The sequence below is a fragment of the Macrobrachium rosenbergii genome, chromosome 24 (genome assembly GCF_040412425.1).
Source record: "Macrobrachium rosenbergii isolate ZJJX-2024 chromosome 24, ASM4041242v1, whole genome shotgun sequence".
NCBI classification, from domain to species: Eukaryota; Metazoa; Arthropoda; class Malacostraca; order Decapoda; family Palaemonidae; genus Macrobrachium; species Macrobrachium rosenbergii.
In genome coordinates this window covers 27768107-27783735 of record NC_089764.1, presented here as the reverse complement: position 1 = coordinate 27783735, position 15629 = coordinate 27768107, and the positions used below count along the sequence as shown (strand labels likewise).

At 37.1% G+C, this 15629-nt stretch overlaps 1 long non-coding RNA gene across 1 annotated transcript in view; it reads left to right on the top strand.

Annotated features, from left to right (window-relative positions):
- Positions 1-15629, top strand: part of LOC136851752 (uncharacterized) — a 93210-nt gene that overhangs the window by 68898 nt on the left and 8683 nt on the right. The window lies entirely within an intron of this gene.

The following is a 15629-nucleotide window of genomic DNA, read 5'->3' as shown; positions in this document are numbered from 1 at the left end:
AATAATCAGCGTACATTTACTAAGTCTTATTTGTTGATCATGTCTTCATTCAGACTTTTTTTTTTTTTGCCTCAATATTTTCATGCTTGGATGAAATGCTCACATTCTATTCTCTTATTATATAATACATCTTGGGATTTTATCATGCCAGATGATTATTCCTGATCAGGCATACTCGCTCTCTCTCTCTCTCTCTCTCTCTCTCTCTCTCTCTCTCTCTCTCTCTCTCTCTCTCTCTCGTACACAAACTGCTGTCATCCTATGTTAATTTCTAAGATTACTCTTTCGAATCTTCTGTATCTTGTTTTATAGGTATTTATCCGCAAATCTGAGTTTTTCCTCTTTTTCCTCTTCTTCTTCTCCTCCTTCCGTTTCATCACCTCCATTTATTCTCCCCTTTTTCTTGTATTTTCTTCGAGTGTTCTGGACGTTAGGGAGATCTTCCATCTCTCCTGCTACACGTCCACAAGGACATGATGAAATCTCCCCAAATGGATTCTTTATGGCATCTCGGCCTCTTTACGACTGTATTTTCCATTTCCAGTCTTCAGCTCTCTCTCTCTCTCTCTCTCTCTCTCTCTCTCTCTCTCTCTCTCTCTGATTCTCATCTGCCTTCCTCAGAACCCCTCCCTCACCTTGCCTCTTCCTCTTCACTTTCCTCCTCCTTTCTATTTTCCTGTCCCCTTCCCCATGTTTGGTATCAGAGCAAGTTGAATGTCATAGTAAATTGCCTTAGTAACCTTTCTATGATTTCCTTCTACCTCCCTCAAAACCTCTAACTAATCCGCCATCTCCCTCCTCACTTTCCTTCATCCATTTTTCCTCCCCTCGTCGCCATGTTTTTAGCATCAGAGCCATTTAAATCTCATAGCAAGTTGCCTGAGTAACCTTTTTATGACTTCCTTCTACCTCCCTCAAAACCCCTCCCTCAGCCGTCCTCTCCCTCCTTCTTACTTTCCTCCTTCCATTTTTCCTCCCTCCATCTCCGTCTTTTCATCAGAGCAATTTAAATTTCACAGCAAGTTGCCGGAGCAACTTGGACTTCTCTTAGACGCGGTTTTTAATGTGACTGAGTCGGTGTCAATCATGAGTTGTAACTTGGGTGGAATAAGGGTTGAAACTTCTTGAGTCTAATTACTCGGCTGAGTTTCCCCGTTTATTTTGTTGTCTGATTTTATGATGAAGTTTGTGAACATTAGTCTTCTGTTTACTATATGTGCTTGTTGTAATTATTGCTGTCTTTCATTTCTACCTTTACTTTTTTACTTGTTTCAGTTATACACTTTTGTTCTGTAGTTTCTTACTTGTTTTAGGCATTCATATTTTTTTATTTGTTCCTTACTTTTGAACTTCATGAATAAAACTGTCAACTTACTACTCCATTTGAAGAAAATTGAGGAAACGCAAACTCGGTCCTTTTTTCCATAGTTGACGCAGTTTTTGCAAAGATTTAATACCTGTCTCATCTTACCCAAGGGTCACGGAATGTTTATAAACTGAAGAGCAACGTATTTGCTTCTTGATGACTTTTTCTCCCTCTGTAATCGTGATTGTTTATCTGCCGTTTTCATCCTTTGAAAAGTTGTCGGTTTCATTTCGTTCACCTAGATTTTAAAAAAGCCTGGAGGTAACTGTTGAACGCGACAGAGATATCTGTATTCTTTCACCAATACTCGTTCACACACGCACACATACACACACGCACAAACACACACCTCCTCCCCTACTTATCACAAAGGTACTCTCTAATGAAGGTATAATTATAAACCCTTTTAGGTCTAGAGATATAACATGGAAGATCAAAGTGACGCTTTACCTGCCATCTGCTACGGAAGCGGAGAAAGGAAATCCTCCGAAAATTGACTCATTTAAATTTTCCTCAAGAGCTTCCTAATTCAAAAGCAAGTGTTTTTTTCTTTTCAAACATGTATGAAGGACCGTTATTCTAAGGAACACTTTCTTCGTGACTGACTGGATCACTCCATAACGGAACCAGTGAGGTTACCGCATGTGTTATTGTTTGTGAAAAATATAGTTCTTGATTTTCAGTTACTGACATTCTGTGGGTTGAATTTTGTTCGAGTCAGATACGTCCACATTCGTGCATTAATTATTCATTCCTCTCAACTCCTCTTCAGAAGTTTATAGTAACCCAAACGAGCTCTTTAGAATAGTAGTTTTATTTTAATGGGCTATCACACCCACCAAGAAAAAGTATAGTAACGTGGAAGGAGCTCTCGTGGGGAGAAAAAAGAAAACTTTTTGAAAAGAAAAGACGCCGAAAGTTTAGATGAAGATGGATGAACTTTGTTCTGGGAATCTCGTTTATAAAAGTGAAGTTTCCTTTTTAGGACTTCAGTGTTATATGTTTATTACGAATAGTCTTATGTGAAAAGCGTTTTGCATCGTTATTGTGTTCATTAGGGTAATCTGTATGAAAGTAGGAATTTTGTTTACGAGCTGAAATTTCATTCGATGGAATTAAATTTCATTTGCTGGAAGTAAGTTTCATCCGCTGGAATTAAATTTCATTCGTTGGAATTCAGTTCGATTCGCTGGAATTAAATTTTATTTCTTGGAATTCAATTCCATTTGCTGGAATTAAATTTCATTCGTTGGAGTTCAATTCCATTCGCTGGAATTAAATTAATTCATTGGAATTCAATTCCATTTGCTGGAATTAAACTTCATTTGCTAGAATTAAATTTCATTTTATTAAATTATTAAGTATGAGTTCGCTCTTATTAGTTTTACAGTTTCAATTCAGTTAATATTATACGCTTGACGGTAAAAGTTGAGTCTCTGATAACAATATTATTCCATAACAATTATAGTTTTTGTAATAGTCACAATTAATAATATAATGTCAAGTTACCTATATATTTAGGAAAATAGTAATAGTTATTATTGTTAAAGTAACGATGATAATGACACTGGTAACGACAAAAACGTCGTAGAAGGTCTCGGAGAATCTCACGTTTCCTTAATTGTTGCAGCATGAAATCAAACTCATTCTTCATTTGTGGCTGTTGGGTATCGCCTGGATGACGCAACATATTGCGAGGCTGTCTCTAATTGTTTTGCGATAGTCGTATGCCTGTCTGCCAGTCTCCGTAAATTGTCTTAGATTGTCGGAAAATTAACCTTTTCTCAATGACAACTTGCGATAAACGCGATGACTCGCAATTTGTCCTGCGATAGGCTCAGGACAACCTTGGGAGGGACGCTATGACAACCCAGGGCGTATCTTTGACGTTTCCCTGACAATGTACGAGAACCCTTCAACAGAGCTGCTCCGTTGGGGGGCGTGGTTAGTGCCGTAATTGCAAGTCACGCGGTGCACTGTAGGCATTATTTAGGGTTTTCGCAGCGTCCCTTCGGCCCCCAGCTGCAACCCCTTTCATTCCTTTTACTGTACCTCCATTCATAATCTCTTTCTTCCATCTTGCTATCCACCTTCTCCTAACAGTTGTTTTATAGTGCAACTGCGAGGTTTTCCTCCTGTTACACCTTTCAAAACTTTCTGCTGTCAATTTCCGTTTCAGCGCTGAATGGCCTCATAGGACCCAGCGCTTGGCCTTTGGCCTAAATTCTATATTCCTTCCTTACTAAACAGGGTTACGGCAATCGTACCACAAGTGTGGCGCATCGTTCGTATGAGACTGAGAGCTGCCATATTTCATTACTCACCCTCTGGGGTCACACGCGACACTGATTGGAGTGTCGAGTGAAACTGGGCTTTTACCGAATTTTGGTGGGCGTGATCTTTCCCCGGGACAGGCTTCGTCCCTTGACACCCACATAAGATTTATTTGCACACTTGCAATGCATTTTGCATGCGCCAACTTTTCTTCCTTCCAAGAAGCATCTTTGTTCTGGGAACCGATGGTGTTTGGATCGCTAAAAGCAAGGGCATTGTCTCCCTAAAATTTCTCGAATATCCATATCAACCTGGAATATGATTTTGGTTTATTCATTCATGTCAATCATTTACGGTGATTATATCCTTGAAGTTTTGTACGAGCTAGTTCAAGGTTATAATATACTATATATATGTATGTATATATATATATATATATATATATATATATATATATATATAATATAGGTATATAATTTATCATATATATATATATATATATATATATATATACATATGTACGTGTGTTTGTGTAGAGAGAGAGAGAGAGAGAGAGAGAGAGAGAGAGAGAGAGAGAGAGAGAGAGAAAACTTAATAACTACTAACTAGTTTATTTGTGTTCAGTGTTTTTTTTTTTTTTGGCGGTTTTCTGTTCTTGAGTGCCAGTTGAATTGTTTCTTTCGTTAGTGCTATCGTTTATTACTTGCACTGGTATCCCTGTGCCCACTTTATCCGCTTGAACATCGCAGAAAATGAAGCGAACAGGCTCTTTGCATTTATTAGCGAATTCAACAGCCGCGAAAAGGGTCAGTGGACGTTGTTGGGAGACAGTAAATGGAAATCGACACAGCTTGAGTTCTGAAGTATCTTAATTGCTTACTATTTATCGATGTGATTTTATAATTAGATATTAATATATCTACTTATTTATTTATTTATTTTTTCATTTTCTCTGCTGTGAACTATTATGCGAGTTATGCCTCTGATCACATCTGCTGCCCAGGCTACGCTTTCACCTAGTATGAATATGAGCCTTTACAGTATAGAAAGAGTCGGCGGGTTTCGATGAAATTTGACAGACACAATCATCAAGTGGCAGGATTGAGATGAATAACTTTGGCGAGAAACTGGCAGGGAGTTGCAACATTCCTGCTTTTCCAGGGTTTTTGGATACGTTCACTGTCAGGCAACTAATTGTTCCAAACCGAAATGTGAAAAGAAGCCCTCTCAGGTAGTGTATGGTCTTGGTCCCGAGTCCTCGAAAATCGAATTCAGGTACCAGGATGTATAAGAGAGTTTATGTCTGTTTTTAGACGAATATTTATTCAAATCAAATGGAGCACTAAAGCCGAAACGCATCAGACGAATATATGTAGAGATCAAATGGAATACTATAGCCGAACTGCATCAACCTCCACCACAGTGAAATAATGGAAAATGTTTTATTAAGGATGGAAAAGAAAGAACATTGAATTCAGACCTTGCAGACCAAACTCACTGAGGGTATCAGGTTTGTGAGACAGAGGACGTCTCCAAAAAGTTGAGGGCAACAAAAGTTAGACATTCCCACAAACTTGTCGAATTCCGGTACATTTCTTCCAGAGTCGAAACAAAACCTTTCCCTGCCACTGTGACGTATTTTTTTTTTTTTTGCTTGTTTTTCGTTTTAAATCCTGAAATATTGTTATAGTCTAATGGTCACATATACTGGAGGTATGTTTTTTATGGGATGTTTAGGTAATGAAGCCTTTATAATTATAAACCAATATGATACGTTTTAGAATTGTGTCTTCTACGGTAGGCCTTCGTGTTATATTTTTTTCATGTCTATAATAAATCGTTAGTTACACCCTCTGTACTAAGATTTCTTCTTTTATATTAAGCCTTCATTTAGCGATATGCATGATTTGCATTTGAAGCAAATAAAAATAAAACATTAAATAGAATCCTGTCATATGTATCTTGTAGACGAAGGCACAACTACTTTCCTAGGTATAATGTCAATCCCCGGGTCACATTGCAGTATTCACGAATTCCTCGACCACGAAACAATGAATCTTGGCCCCTCCTCCTCGTTCCCACCTACATTCCTTTCTCCATTCCCCTCTTTTCATCCCAACCCCTCATATCCTGTCAGACGTCCGCAATCACATTCGGCGTGTGCGTTCCAGACTTATGCCAGGACACTTCCAATTTGATTACGCGCGCAGGAGGGCAGCTTTGCTTTGCAACAAAGCCGAGACATGTTCCCACGTTTCCTTCTTTACTACTCTCTGTTTCGGTGTCCGGTTTTGCATGCGTCGTCTTGATGTTTGTGTGTGAATGGGGTGATGGTCAGGTAAGTGTGTTTTCACTTTATGTCTTCGTTTTTCTCAATCTGCATTTCCCTTAATCTTGTCTGAAAAATGTTTAAAATATTTCATCATAAACACTCGATCTTCTTCTTCTGATCCGCAGTTTTCTTCATCCTTCAGTCATTAGGATATGTGTGTTAGTTTCTCATTGTGTATACATGTTTATCTCGTGTTGTTCTTATATTTTCTCCCTTTGAATTTATTCCGTGACTGAATATCCTTCTGTCACATTTTGCCTTTACAGAAAAGGTCCCTCTGATATTTCGCGTTGACAGATATTGCTCCTCTTTTAATTTTTCTCCTTGAGTAAAATCTCCTTGGTTCAGTTTTAAGAAAAATACTCTTTTGTTTTATTTTTCTTTTCGCCTTTTCTTGGGGTACTCATTTTTTTTTTACCCCGAAGAAAAGCTTTATGTATTACCCCTCTTCCGCCCAAAGGACGGTAGGAGAGGAGGACCCCACCGGGTGAGGTAGTGAGAGGAAGACGTGAATTCAGAACGTGTAGGGAGGGGAAATTGTTATTGACATTTCCTGAATGGGAGAGAAACGCATTTTTGGAATAGCCCGAAGTGACTTCCCGAGTCACATCATACAGGGAAGAATAGAATCTCAAAAAGAATTGGTTTTGCCTTTCGGGGCCGAGTTGCAGGCTTGTAACGAGAATTGGTGATGTGTTTTTAAGAGAAATAACGTGGTTTACGTAGTTCCAATTCCTGTTGAAAGGGAAGCTATTGGCCTGTGAGTTCCAGAATCGACTTATTTGTGTTTTTCAAGAAAAATGGATGCGTTGCAAACGTGTGTTTACAAAAATTTATGTTCGTTTGTTGCTGACGTTTCTGTAGAAAAATCCAATAGAATGTTTGTAATTTAGTTAACCTATTCAAAGGTGCAAGCGAAACCGTATTGTCTTCTTGTCCATACGTAGCCAAAGATGACTTTTGTATGAATTTGCCTTTGACTCGTGAAAATCTCCTAAGGTCCTTCGAGTTTCTCTAGCCCTAAATTTGCGCTAGTGCATTTTCGAGGCTTGCTAAGCTTGTCACTGTCCAGTTGGGTGCAATGGGTGCCTTTTCTCTTTTGAAGAATTTGGCTTGTCATAAATTACATCTGTCATCACCAGAAAAGAGCATTTTCACTTCTTTGGTCTCGCTCAGTGTTTGATAGACTATGGTATATCATCGCCTATGGTCGATAGGATTCTATCAAAAGCGTTTGGACTGTTAGCAGGCAAGGCATGAATTTGTATTTACATTTACAGCTACTGATTAAATTTCTGAATTTCGGACTAGGAATAGGTGATAATAGATAATAAATTGAGAAGATAATAATAAATAGTAAAATAATAAGCTAATGAAAAATAATAACAGAAAGAAATAATAACTGTATTTGCCGCTGCATGTTGGCATTCTTGTTCAAGAAACATATTCCCTTCAAGCAAGGTAAAGCCGTTTTCGGTAATTAAACCGGGAAGAACTTGATGTTTGGATAGTAGTACCTGCTGTGGTTAATGAACTTGTTTTGCAAGAATATGTTGAGCGGAAATTTGTTTAGTTTCGTGATGGAAAAGACTGAATCACTTTCATATCAACTAAGGCCAGGTGCCTTTCAGGGTCCTTTGCTGAAAATAATGATGTAAATAAATAACAAGGATTTATTCAAGGGGACAACGCACCCAGTTCCATTCTCCTTGTTAAATAAAAAGCTTTGCATGTCTTCCTTCAGTTTTTCATTTCGTGGCTGAAAATTGCTTTACAAATGAGAGAGAGAGAGAGAGAGAGAGAGAGAGAGAGAGAGAGAGAGAGAGAGAGAGAGAGAGAGAGAGAGAGAGAGGCAATTGCAGTTGTGGAAAGTGACACTGACGACATAAAACATGGCAGCGTACAAAGACAAACTACCGTAATTTTGCTGACTCTCTCTCTCTCTCTCTCTCTCTCTCTCTCTCTCTCTCTCTCTCTCTCTCTCTCTCTCTCTCTCTCTCCCTTGCCTAACACATAAGCTTTTACGGAATAGCAACAAAATAACGTTTATTTTGAAAGAGAAAGTCGTGAATTGTTCACGAACATATAACTACTGTAAGTTGTTTTTCCTCACGGATTTTTAGAAAAATGATTTATGGATAGACAAGCAGACAGAACAAACCGATAGATAGATAGATAGATAGATAGATAGATAGATAGATAGATAGATAGATAGATAGAGCTAGGGAAATTAGAGTCCTTGTGTGATATGATTGCATAGGAACATTTTACTTCAAGAAAGCGACACAGGATATTAATTTTCAGAGAGAGAGAGAGAGAGAGAGAGAGAGAGAGAGAGAGAGAGAGAGAGAGAGAGAGAGAGAGAGAGAGGAGGAGGAAATCTTGTCTTTTTCTGCAAATGATTTTGCCTCCATTCAGTTGTTTTTGGAGAGAGAGAGAGAGAGAGAGAGAGAGAGAGAGAGAGAGAGAGAGAGAGAGAGAGAGAGAGAGAGAGAGAGAGAGATTGCCTTCTCGGTTGTAGTAATAATAATTTAAAATCCAATTTAAAAATTCACTAAGTCAAGCAATATTACCTGAGAAGCGACAATTGCGCTTATTACACTAAACATCTTTTATATATACATTTTGAAGTGGTTAGATAGTAGTAGTATTTTTTTGATGTTCTTCATGTTCTATATTAACATTTTTTGAATTAAGCAAGCAATATCCCTTCAAAAAATTTTATAAGTATTGGTAATAACATTCTTGGCAACATTTTTTAATCATCCTTATTGAAAATTTTTGTGACATCAGACAAACCACTCAGAGCTGATCTGATAAACCAATGTTACTTCCATAACAGTCGTGATTGAACTATTTGTTTTCAGAGTCCATTACGTTATGCTCTGAAGTAAACTCTACTAACCTTTTGTTGGTTACTGAAGGCCTGAGCTGTCACTTGTAACCATTTACGTGGATTTTTTCTCGCATTGAAAATCATTTCAGTTAAACAAAACTGTTGTGTTTTGATTATTTAGTTTTCTGTAAAAGAAAACTATTGAGGTTTTTCGTCTGTCCGTCCGCCCTCACATCCTAAATCAAACATACCAAATTGCAGTCCTCTAGCATCAGTAATTTTTATTTGTGCCAACAACACTGGCCACCACCGGGCTATGGCTATGAGTTTCATGGGCCGCGGCTGAGAGTTTCATACAGCATTATACGCTGTACAGAAAACTCGATTGCGCCGAAGTTCCTTCGGCGCATTATTCACTTTAATGGCTCAAAATATTAATTCAGTTAATATAAGAGATTTGCCCTAGTACGCTTGCTGAAATATTTTTCTTTAAACAGGAAAGTATAGAGCAGCTTTCCACTACTTTTGAAAATCACCCAATCCCGATTCATTATAGAATATATTTTTCCTTAAAAAAATTAAACTTTTTTTAGGGCAACAACGATGATTTAAAAATCAGAAAAGTTGATGAAAGAAAATAGTAAGAAACGACCCCATCCCGGATATCATTAATCCACCTGCCACATATTTCAAACAAAATAAAAACGCACCTTATGACACTTTATGACTCTCTTGGTAAATAACATCATCCAGCATAAATCTGTCAAGGGATTAGATTCCCCACGAGCCCTTGTGTCCTCTTTTATTTTCCATTCAGCCAAGATATGATTATGATATCAATTATTAATTAAAGTCTCGATCAGCTAGGAGGACACATCAACATTTTCAATTTCAGCCAATCCGATCATCTCGATAAACCAGGAAGATACATAAACAATTAGCAATGAAAAGGCTAAACAGAAATAGAGAAACAAACTCTATGACGAACGTAATTCTCGTCGACCCAGTTTTAATTGGGTCATCCGGAGCGCAATTTTGGATATTATAATTACCCACTGGTACAGAAATGAAGTGATACAACATACCAAAAAGGTTCGTTTTATCGTGAATAATTACTAATAGACACGCACTCCCATTCATTATAGTAAATGCGATTAGTAATTACAATCCCACAAAAGTTCCAATCTGTGCAAGTAGCCTACCTCATGAAGGCCGCAGTGGTTAGAAAAAAAAAATAAAATGCCTCACACTGAGGCAGCTTCCCTATTGCAAAAAATGAAATGAGGAAGCTAAATAAATTATGTCAGGTGCTGAAATGAATTTTATATATTTATGAATTATGATATGTGAAGAAAAGAAAGAAGTTAGAGAGTGAGAAATGTGGAGATTCAGTAAAGTTATAATTATTTAATATTATTATTTCAATAGATGAAACCTATTCACATGGAACAATCGCATAGGGGCCATTGACTTGAAATTCAAGCTTCCAAAGAATGTTGGTTTCAGCATCCCACCGCAGACCCCACACTGCAGCAGTAACTGATCATGATACAGAGCCAGTGATTCTTCATCGCCCTGAGGGAGACGCGAACCTGCGACATCTGAGTGGCATGCCACGACACTAACCACTATACCAGCGGACCAATCGTCGAGGTTGAGTTATAAATCGATCAGTCGTTGAAGGTGGCTTGTTTTAGTGAAGAAATTAGATGATAGCAGGTTAGTATAGCAAAAAGGATAAAGAATGAATAAGTGTTTGATAAAAAGAAGGAAAAATAAATTCCACCATGTTTTGATGTCCATGGAACCCAATATTTCGTGCAAGACAGAATTAAATGACGTAACATTTGAGGAGCGGGATCTCTGCGTTGTTGATCAGTCCTAGGAGTGCGTAAGTGGAGCGTTTGTTACGTTGAGGCCTTATGCCAGCGGTTTCATCCATATTTTATAAATTTAGAAGTAAATGTGCAAGCGATTATTATCTTTACTTTGGGACCTTACTGTTTATGGGGAGTGGTACTTGCACACACGCACAAACAAACACACACACACACACACACACATACACACACACACACACACACACACACATATATATATATATATATATATATATATATATATATATATATATATATATATATATATATATATATATATATATATATATTTGTGTATGTATATGCTGTAGGCATGTATGTTTTTATACTTACATATACACACATATCATTGACCCCTTTTGCTACATGAAATGGTAAAAAAAAAATGCTTTGATCATTCATGACAAAACTCCAAACCTCGAAATTCCAGACTGGCAAAGCACAAATCAGGCAAAGGGAATAACGAGTCTATTAGACTGAGCGCTGCATGAAATGAAACCTGAAATCCGCTAATTAATTTTAATCTTCTAAACGCAGCATTAGTGAGGCGTAGAATTACATTTTCGCTGGGGGATGGTGGGGGCGGATGACCGGGTTGTAGGTGGTGTGTGCTGGGTAGGGTGGGACGGGGGTTATGGGTAAGAAGGGCATTTGTTCTCATTTATTAAAGGTTTGGTGACGGGACCCACAAATGAAGGGAACAGCACCATGATTTGTTCACTTCAGTCCACGAAAATAAACACAGTTGATACACAGAGGATTTAGAGGCAATTTCTACCCTGAGACTCTCAGTGTCTACCAAATTATAAGAAAAAATATTATTATTATTATTATTATTATTATTATTATTATTATTATTATTATTATTATTATTATTATGGAAAAAATAGAAATATATGACCTTGAAGTAAACAGTGGCTCTTATATCAATGTGACTCGAAAGTCGAAGTCTCTGTAATTAGATTACTTATTACACAAACTAGATTAATTCATAATTACATTTTGAATGATAGCGGTACACCAGTTTGGAATCGTTGTGTACATTGCTATCAGTTAATCACATACTGCTGAATTTCTTCAGATTTAATACCTACTGTCTTCAGTAGGTATTTACTGTCTTCACGTATTAGTTTATGAAGTAGATATTAAGAAAGCATGTGATTAAAATAAAAAATTTAAGACTCCCATATTTTTAAGTAGATTTGAACTTTATTTTCTAATTTTGATATATATTTTATAGGCATTTTAGCTTAATTTGGAAGGAAGGAGGTATTTATAAGCAGCTTTTATTTAGCCAGTATTTTAAAGTCCAATAGAAGGACTTTATCTCATTTGGTAAAATATACAAACTAACGAAAAGAATGTACGAAAATGACAGGTAGAAATAAGACGCAGAAAAAAATATTACACTGAATAAAAAAATCAGCTGAAATATCCATTTTGCTTTGCATCGTGAATAACTACAGTATGTTGTCATTTTACTTATATATGTGGATTTACTGCCGTTTATACCAACCATTATATATTGTGCTTTGCTGCACAAGCAGTAAAGCATAATATATCCCTCCTTTTTTTTGGTATGGGTAAGTAATATTTTTATATTAAGCATTTGTGCAGTTATCGATGCTGTATTAATGAACTTAATTGGACGTAATGCAAACAATATATTTGATGAGTTACCTACGATGCAATATCCAAAAATATATTAATATATTTGATGAGTTATTATATATATGCATATTATATAATATATATATATATATATATATAGATAGATAGATATAGATAGATAGATTAAATTAAACTCCCAAGTATACTGCTTCTTACGTGGTAAGATAAGCGGGGTCTTTCAGCAGAGCAAGGATGTCTCTCTCTCTCTCTCTCTCTCTCTCTCTCTCTCTCTCTCTCTCTCTCTCTCTCTCTCTCTCTCGCTTTTGATGCAGAGCTGAGTGGCTGCAAACGAGGGTGGTTGCAAGTCGAGCGTCGTCATTAGCAGTAACTTTAGCCTCATTAACGCTAATGTGACATATGCTACTGGAGCGAGTCATTCTTGTACGATGATACAAGACTGTTGTTTTGATAAGACTAGGACTCTCTCTCTCTCTCTCTCTCTCTCTCTCTCTCTCTCTCTCTCTCTCTCTCATAGGAATCTCTGTCTTTTCCTCTGTCATTTATTATTCATAACGAAAAGATTGTCACATGGATGCTTAAGAATGATTGAGACAAGGGACCATGCGAGATTCAGATCTATTCTAGATACACCGACTGTGCAAATAACCTAATTGCTCACAGGCGAGAAGGAAAGTCGAATGCTCGCTGTTTGTTACTGTGAAATTATTCGGCAATGGCACTCCAAGGAAAACTGAGAATGAGGGACATAAGTTGGCACGAAGGAAATGAACGAGGAAATGGTAAACGTTGAGAATGAATAAAAGAGCAATAATTATTATTATGGTAGACGATGAAAAAGTGGTAAGTGGGAGAGTATGGGATCGGTAATGAATAGCTAAACTATGTGGGTATGAATACGCATGAACGATTATTATGCAAAACAAGTTGGGAAGACATTTAGATTGCGAAGCGTGATTCTGCAAAATAGAATGACTGCATACGAACAATGAGTAAAACAGAGAGAAGCGGAAAAATGATTAACAAATAAACTGAATTCTAGTAAAAAGATACATATTTAGAAAATACTGGTTTTACGTCTGTCGGGTACGTTAACCTGTATTTGATTTTCATCAACTGTTTCTGTAATATGCTTCTGCCTGTTGCCTTTCCTGAATATCGAAAGGAAACCATATATTTATTCAGCCATACCGTATGACATTCGATCTTCAAATACCTAAATAATTCTTCTCACCGACTGTCAGCGTGTATCAAAATATTTCAAGCAAAAAATAATTCACAACAAAATAAATAAAAGAAGTGTGTTAGTCTGCACTGAAACAGATTTTAAACGACTACAGCGGAAGAAATTAATATAAAAGTTTTAATTAATACAAACGGAACAAATCGCTCCATCATTACAAGACTGTCGTAACTCCAAAATCTTGATTTTTCAGGAGAAGCGTTTTAAAGTTTCAAAGTCCTGTAACTGAAACAGATTTTGATTTTAAATCTTCCCAGCGCCATCTCTCGGCCAAAAGAAATTACGACTTTATTACCAAAAGAAGAATTAAATGGGCAAGGAGGTATGTTTTCAAAAGTTACGACAGTCTTGTAATGATGGAACGAAATAACGATAAATGAAAATGGTTTTGTAATTCCACATGAAGGGAAATTTGAAGAAAATTAAAAATTCCATAGGGTCTGCATCAAACATATTTTAAAATGCGGCAAATGAATAAGAATGTCAAGTATATTTTCAATAGCATTCACAAGGATGTAAAACGAAATAGTCAGAACTGATCTTGCACTAATAAATTTCAAAAATGTCTGATTATTATGCCACAGAATAACGCAAGTAAAAAAAAAATATCGATTAAAAAGAGTATATAAATAATGAAATGGCCCAACTTCGTACAAAAGTAAATTGCCGCAAGGGATAAACTATAATTAAATCTCAACCTGTGCGAGACTCATTTTGAAATGAGAGCAAGCTGGTCTCGAAGTCCTCACATTTGTGAGCTTATGGGAAATAATTAACGTAATTCAGGGAATTTTTCACGGGGAAATATATTCGGGAACTTCAGTTCAGGTTCTGTTTCTATTTGTAACGGTCAAGTTCACCTTTTTACGTTTCATTTGGGATGGAAGTTGAAAGTCACATTAGAAGAGTCTTGAATTGTCGTTGGATGAGAGAGAGAGAGAGAGAGAGAGAGAGAGAGAGAGAGAGAGAGAGAGAGAGTATTACCATTTGTGACCGTCGAATTCCCTCTTACCTTCCATTTGTGTTGAAAGTTTAATTGTCGTCTGATGAGAGAGAGAGAGAGAGAGAGAGAGAGAGAGAGAGAGAGAGTGTGTGTGTGTGTGTATTACCATTTGTGACCGTCAAGTTCCCTCTTACCTTCCATTTGTGTTGAAAGTTTAAATGTCGTCTGATGAGAGAGAGAGAGAGAGAGAGAGAGAGAGAGAGAGAGAGAGAGAGAGAGAGAGAGAGAGAGAGAGAGAGAGAGAGAGTATTACCATTTGTGACCGTCAAGCCCCCTCTTACCTTCCATTTGTGTTGAAAGTTTAATTGTCGTCTGATGAGAGAGAGAGAGAGAGAGAGAGAGAGAGAGAGAGAGAGAGAGAGAGAGAGAGAGAGAGAGAGAGTATTACCATTTGTGACCGTCAAGCTCTCTCTTACCTTCCATTTGTGCTTGAAAGTTTAAATGTCTTCTGATGAGAGAGAGAGAGAGAGAGAGAGAGAGAGAGAGAGAGAGAGAGAGAGAGAGAGAGAGAGAGAGAGTATTACCATTTGTGACTGTCAGGTTCCTCTCTACCTTCCATTTGGGTTGAAAGTTTAAATGTAGTCTGATGAGAGAGAGAGAGAGAGAGAGAGAGAGAGAGAGAGAGAGAGAGAGAGAGAGAGAGAGGGAGAAATTAAAATGATTTATATATTTAAAATTTCGTTACTTGTTTTTTTAAACAGGATTTGTTTTTATTTCACGGATACGAAAACTTATTATTATTATTACGCCAGATATGAGTTAATAATTTTGCATAATTATAGAAAACGCGGTCGGGATTTTCTTAACAAGTTTTAGATAGTCTTACAAAACTACAGAGTTTGCAGAGCGACGATCATAGTCTACAGTCATTCGTGACATCGACAGTATTCTTGATGTATTTTGACAATAAGTGCATAAGGTAGGACGATGACTTTAAGTCAGATGACTGAATGACAGAATGACTATTTTACGAGAAAGGGTTTTGCTCTAAATGTCGATAACTGATGGGAACCCCATTTACGTTTTATATACGAAGATGGGAGATGATTGCATCATCGTGGAACTA